The sequence below is a fragment of the Thermobia domestica genome, chromosome 8 (assembly GCF_964235325.1).
Source record: "Thermobia domestica chromosome 8, izTheDome1.hap1.1, whole genome shotgun sequence".
Classification (NCBI taxonomy): domain Eukaryota; kingdom Metazoa; phylum Arthropoda; class Insecta; order Zygentoma; family Lepismatidae; genus Thermobia; species Thermobia domestica.
The window spans coordinates 151859875-151866656 of record NC_137461.1 but is presented as its reverse complement, the minus strand read 5'-3'; positions in this window follow the sequence as shown (position 1 = coordinate 151866656).

Here is a 6782-nt window from a genome sequence, read left to right as displayed (position 1 = left end):
AAATGGAGCTGTGGCGACGTTTGTTTCTGGCAAAATTAATTGTGTATCAGTTTTACTTTGGATTGACGGTGGATCAAGTTTTAATCTCGCCACTTATAACTTAGTGAGACGTTGTAATGACGAAAAATACGTTCGAGGAGTGGAAGAACGAGTGGTTAACGCTTCTTCGTGACTAAATTTCGTTAGAAAGGAACAATATCCCTCAACGTGAACTTGTCTATACATTTTGAAAGGGTAAATTTCTAATTGTAGAGCAACTACCGAGAGAATGTCCCTTGGTTATGTCTTTCTGGAGAGCAACTAGTGCAGTGGTTGACTATAATAATAACAACTTGATCCTTTATAACGGAACGAAAAGAATTCGCTTGACTAACCAACGAGGACTGGGAGATTAGGAGTTTAGGACACTTGATCGTGATGGCCAGAAAAACGTTTCGAATGTGGGTGAAAAAGATGGTGCTTTTGCTTCGGTTCTTTATTCTGGATTGACTACTAGTGTATTCGAGCCGATTTAAATTCAGTCGGAATATCTAATAAAGAAGTACAATGCGATTTAAACTATGATAATTTTGAATCAAAAATTATGAAAATTAACGCACCTAATCCTCAATTGTTAGATTTGCGTAATATGATGGAGTGCGATTTAAACAAAGATGATCAGCTAATGGTTAAAGAATTTTGTTCATGTAATGGTGTTGAAGAAATCCTCTTGCGAACTATGATTGATGATCACAAACAAAAAGCGGCTGAGGTTCAGGGTGATAGAGAGGGTGTGATTGGGCAAAATCAAGGTAAAAATAAAATTCGAAACATTTCATGTCAGCCACTTTATAAAAAATCATATGCAAAAGAAAACATTACAAATAAGAAATTTTCCCGGCTAAGAGTTTATATATCAATAGGAACAAACGAGAGCTAGAACGTGGATAACAAAATTTGCAAATGTTATTATTTTCTTTAATGTAAATTTTTTTATTAGTGGAATAGTCCAATCGTTATTATTTTATTTTGACAGTTTTCAAATTCCCTTAATAGTCTTTGGCCGTCCTATTATGGAAGGTTATTACAGTTTACGTATTTGATCTTACCGGCCCTCTCCGCATGGTATCTCGATCAGTCTCAAGTATTTTTCCAAATAGTCCATTCAATGCACAAATCACTCACATTTAGCACAACTCAGAGAACATCCACAATGCATTCATGTTCATGTACAATTCCTGCCGCTGAGGCGATTATGTCACTAATTACTTCCGCACAGTCTATCACTCACATTCACAATGTTGAAATTCGTATGCAGATTCTGTTGATGATACGTTTATATCACTAATTACTTTAGCATTGTCTTTCTAATCACTGTCACTGGTCGTATAGTACTCACACACTATACTCTTCGTTTTATTGATGAAATTAATAAATTGTCTTTAAAATAAAGAAATGGCCGCATTCGTTTTTGTACTGATCGTTTGGCGTCCCTCTTTATTCTGTTCTCTCCGCTCACTCTATTTTCGTTCTTCAGAAACATTTACAAATTTTCAAATGCAAGCCCACCCTCGTTTCGTATTCGTTGGAAAAACCATTTAACATTTTTAAATTGGACAGAAGACAGAAACAAACAGGAAACTTCGTTGGTGGCGACTTGAAACATTATCGGGTGGTCACTGGATGCAGGACAAGAAATTGAAAAGGGACAGAAAGTTAGGAAAACGAGAGAGGAGTTGGGGTGTGGACTTTTAACATTATGGAGGGTGACTGGACACAACTGGTACGAAAATGGCTTGGATGGGATCAGTGCCTGAAATAAAGTCGCCAAACCTACGCTTAAGTGAAATTAGAGGAATATATAAATACCGAATAAAGATTAATATGATTGATAATATGTGCACTGGCACAAGAGGAACTTTATGAATCGTTCTAAAGAAGATAGTGGTGATAAATTTAAATTAGATATGCTAGAATTTCATCAATACATAAAGATGAACTGTTAGTTGAATACGATATACCTCCAAGTGAAAATTCGAAAAGGACTTCATGGATAAACGTGGTCAAAAGAGGTCAAAAGACCAGCTCCAGAGTGGTTCTCAAAAGTCATCTCTGACGTTTCTTTAACTACGAGTGATTAGAAGAGATCGAAGAAAAGTTTGGCCGAAGATAAAAACAAGAGAGATGTTTCTGTTCCAGGAATAGATTCGGAGCACAATAAGCAGCTGAAGACTTAGTGAAAAGATATGTCTTCAAAATTCTAATGAATAATCACCCGGGCAGGACTTTATGGATAGTTCTTCGGAAAATTCTGATGTGGACGTGGAGCAAGCTGAAAAATTCTATGCCCTGTTGTAACGTAATAAGAAGTATTTACCTAATGGTGAATTCTGTTAATCAATCCTGCAGTTATAGGAGTCCTGACATCAGAACTTCCATTGATTCCATAAAGAATGATTATTCAGATGTAATTTCTACAAAAATTGGTTGCATTAAGAATTTTGTTGGCCATAGTCATTTGAAGAAAGTAAACTCTTTAAACAGTATCCATTCCCAGTTTCAAGGGATAAGTCGAAAATTTTTATGAACAAATTCAGGAGCTAATTAACCAAGGTATAATGATAGAGGTAGATCATTCTAATTATGCAAGTAGCTACTTCCTGGTGAAGAATAAGAACAACACATTTAGGTTAGTCGGAAATTATATTAAAGCGAACAAACTAATAGTAAATAATGTGTTTCCATATGCTAATCTTGAAGCTTGTCTTACAGGATTAGCAGATAAGCTTATTCATTCTAAAATTGATATTAGGAAAGCTTATAATCAGATTTATCTCGATGAGAATTCAAGAGACATAACAAGCATTATCATACCAAAGGGTTCATATCAATATACTCGGGTTCCGATTGCAATCAAAACCGGAAGTGGAATTGTAGCTCGAGCGATGCAAAAAGTCCTTCGAGTCTTGCAAGGTGAAGGAGTTAAGAGTTATTAAGATATTCTTATTTCTTCTGATAATATTGAGGAACATAAAAGAACGGTAGTTAAAGTTTTGGTAATATAACATCACAGTTTCTCCAGACAAGTATTTGTTTTTCTTTACAAAAATAAACTATCTAGGTAATATTATTTCCGGTGACCAAATGGAAATTGACCTTCAAGGGTGACTGCTATTAAGAATATTCCACCTCCAGGGAAAAGAAGAAAGTTAATGAAGATTCTGGGATTATTCAGTTACTACGCTAAGTTTGCGTCAGAGATCTAGGAAAATATTGTGCCGCTTAATGAATTAGTACTAAATTGAACTGGACCATAGAACAAAAAATCTTTGATAGGTTAAAAATTATTTTGATCAACTATGTGGTCCTTAACACCCCAGATTTGAACAAACGGTTATTGTTAACGTCGACGGGAGCAGGAAAAGTATTGCTGGATGCTTATCCCAGAAATAAAGCAAAAGGGACTTACAACCTGTTGCTTTTTTAGTAAGAAACTACCTGAAGCCGATAAGCACAAAAGCATTTATGAAATCCAATTCATGAGTCTTGTAAAGAAATCTCTAGATTTCGTCATTATTTGATCAACGAATTCGATGTGCTGACCGACAATAAGGCTTTAACTTGGATGCTGCAAAATTCCAAAAGAGTGTTGAAGTATGGTCCACTAGCTGGAGACTCTGCCAATTCAATTTTAGAATGAGGCACGTAAGGTCTAGTGACACTCTTGTTGCCGATGTGTTGACTCTGGTTCATCACCCGTTTGAATTCAAAATTACCGATGGACCTATTAGATTGGCAACATTTAATAAAAATTTAAAAATAGCTCATACTTGCGGTTTACCTTTGGTAAAAGAAAATATTGATATCTTATAAAGAGAGGACCCTACGTTAAGGCTCATTATTGACAAATTGGAAAAGGGCGAATCTTCTCCCGGTTATATTTTGAACAAACGTGTTATTGTGAAAAAAAATAACTCAACTATAAACCCCTATAAGGTTGTAATACCGAAAGATTTACGTCGTGTGATGATGGAATATCACCGCGATGACACTTTAGTCGCTGGTCATTCGGGAATTTACAAAAGGTTAAAGAAGCTGATGAAAAAATTCACTTGGGAAAATATAACAGATGATGTTAAGAATTCTGCGGTCTTGTCATCGATGTTAACTATCAAAAGGAATTTACAAAAAGATGGGACAGTTTGTTTCTGAATACAATAAGCGCATTGGAGAACACTGAATTAAGAACTCTGTGACTATATTCAATAAGGTTTTAGAGATATTTAGCAGATTGAGGTACCTAGAAGCTATTTCAACTGATAATGCTTTTTTGTTTCGGAACACTTTAAGAAATTCCTTTTCCGGGTTAGGTATTAAATATATTAGATTGAGCCCGTACCATCCAGGTGCGAATATCTCGGAGCGCTTCATAAAAGATATTAAAGTCATCGCTGAGAACATACTTTTCACATAAGCAGCATCTTTGGCCTACTATAATTCCAGACCTTCAATATGCCACAAATATGCGCGTATTCTGGACTCAAGATCTCACCAATCGAAATCTTTATTGAACGTCCAAATTACACCCCTCTTGAAATCCAATGGGACATTGTACAGTCAGATCTCGCTGGAGAAACATCTAATGAAAGTTGGCAATCCGCATGTCAAATATGGAAAAAAGTTGGAATCGTAGACGAAAGTGAATATTGCAACGTTGAAGGTATATTAACCTTAATATTGGTGATAAATTGTTCAAGACACATAAAATCTTTAAAACGCAACATAGCCAAGTCACTGAGTGATAAAATGCATGGACCTTATGTTATTAGAAAATCTCTAACATCCAATACTATTTTGATCTCAGATAAAAATGATAACTTGGTATCATACCGCAGAAGTCACGTGTCGGAAATTAAAATTTATAGTCTCGCGACAATTGAATTTTGTTCCAAACCAAATTTGAAATGTCTGGTTCTGGAAGGTAAAAAAATTATTGTAAGTTTAATGTTTGTAATTTATTGCATAAATTCTTTAGAATTTCATTCTGAATCCATTAATAATATTTATTTTATTAATTGATGTCCTTCAATTACAAAATGTGTTCTTGGGACTCGATAGTTTGTAAAATCTGTTAAAGTTTTATCAAGGATATCATATTTTGTAAAATTAATTAAAAATAAATTTGTGTTGTAAGAGGTAAGTATTGTTTAAAAATAATCCATCAACTAAAATTTTTGAGATGTCACGAGTTAATTGTTGTTCAAAAAATTGTTGTCGAGCACTTATATTTACTAAAATTATTTAAAAATTTGTGTAGTCAGTTCTAATTGATAAATTATCAACAAGTTTTGTTTTTAGATGATAATCTTTCAATGGGAACTGTTTCAGTGTGGAAGTTTTCTTCTGCTAGTATTACCTTCGATACCTACGTATTATTTATATAATTAAATTTTGAAATTGTTAGAATTTTAATAGCAAATGGATTATATTCTTTTTAAAGTAACTATATTTTTGAACAATAATTTACATATTTATGTTTATTGGATTTTAATATTAATATATAATAATGTCTACTTTCTGATAATCTATTAAAAACTCCCTGTTTAATGATTTTTTTCTTTAGAAGCCAGCACATGTAACGAATTGTTACATTGTTAGTCCAGGTTTTTTCTTTTCTGTAATAGAATGGGCCAATAGAGAATCATGTTATGGAATTTGATTGTTACTTGTAAAGGAATTGCATGTCTTCTGCTTAATTTGGAATCGCTCATAATTGGGGACTTTTGAAAACTAATATTTTAGTACTGTTTCTATAAGAAATGAGATTGTCAGGTACTTTAATTTGTTAATTGTTTGGTCTATATTAAAAGAAGTCAGAAAGAACAAGAAAAAAGTTGAGGTATTGAGAGCTGCCAACTTTGAAAAGGAAAACAAGTTGTCGTTTGGTGGGAGGAAGCTCCCAAGCTATAACTTGACTCTTATCATTAGTGGGGATAGCATTTCCTAGCCTTGAGTTCCTTTCCGGTTGCTTGTCTCTGTCTCTTGGCTGTGCTTTCTTCATGGTGAGTTAAAGTTAGACGTGGATCTACAGTGTAGCGTGGTTTGAAAACTGAGTGCAGTTACAACACGTAACTATAATGAAATTTAGTACTTTTGTGTTGTTTTCAATGCGTGTGAAGGATTATTATTTCAGTTTTGTTCTTTTTACCGCTTTTGAATTCTTTGAAATGGTCACATGTGTGATCCTAGTGGGGAGCAAAGTCAGTTTGACTTCTTGCTTCAAGCTCTGTTCCAAGCTAATATTAGTGAAGTTTGTGCCTTTCCTCAGTGCTTTTCTTTACTTAATATTTGTTACAAATGTTGCTATTAATTTATCTCGATTTTCTCTTTGTCGTAAGTTATGTTTCCTTCATAACGGCTTACTTTGGCTAAACTACGTTACAGTGCCGCGATATTCATTCCCTAAGTAATGTAGAAAGTAAAAAGTCAAAGAATAGTCCTAAGGGTGGAGATTCATAATTTTGGACAGGTAAAGGGAAAGGAGGAGTAAAACATTCAGATTCAAATAACTATGGTAAGTGACCTACTTTATGTGTAGATGTGCAAACATGTCCATTTTTAGAATTTCGGTCGTCTATTATTTAATCAAATTGTTTATTCTGCTTATTTCTGGTATTTCTTGTCTCCAGTTTGCCAGTTTCTGCTTTCTTTTTCTCTTTCGAGTTTTCTTCCCCCCTCAAGAAAGAGCTGAAACGCGGTATGTGATCCAATATTCTAAGATTACCTCGTTACCTTTAGATTTA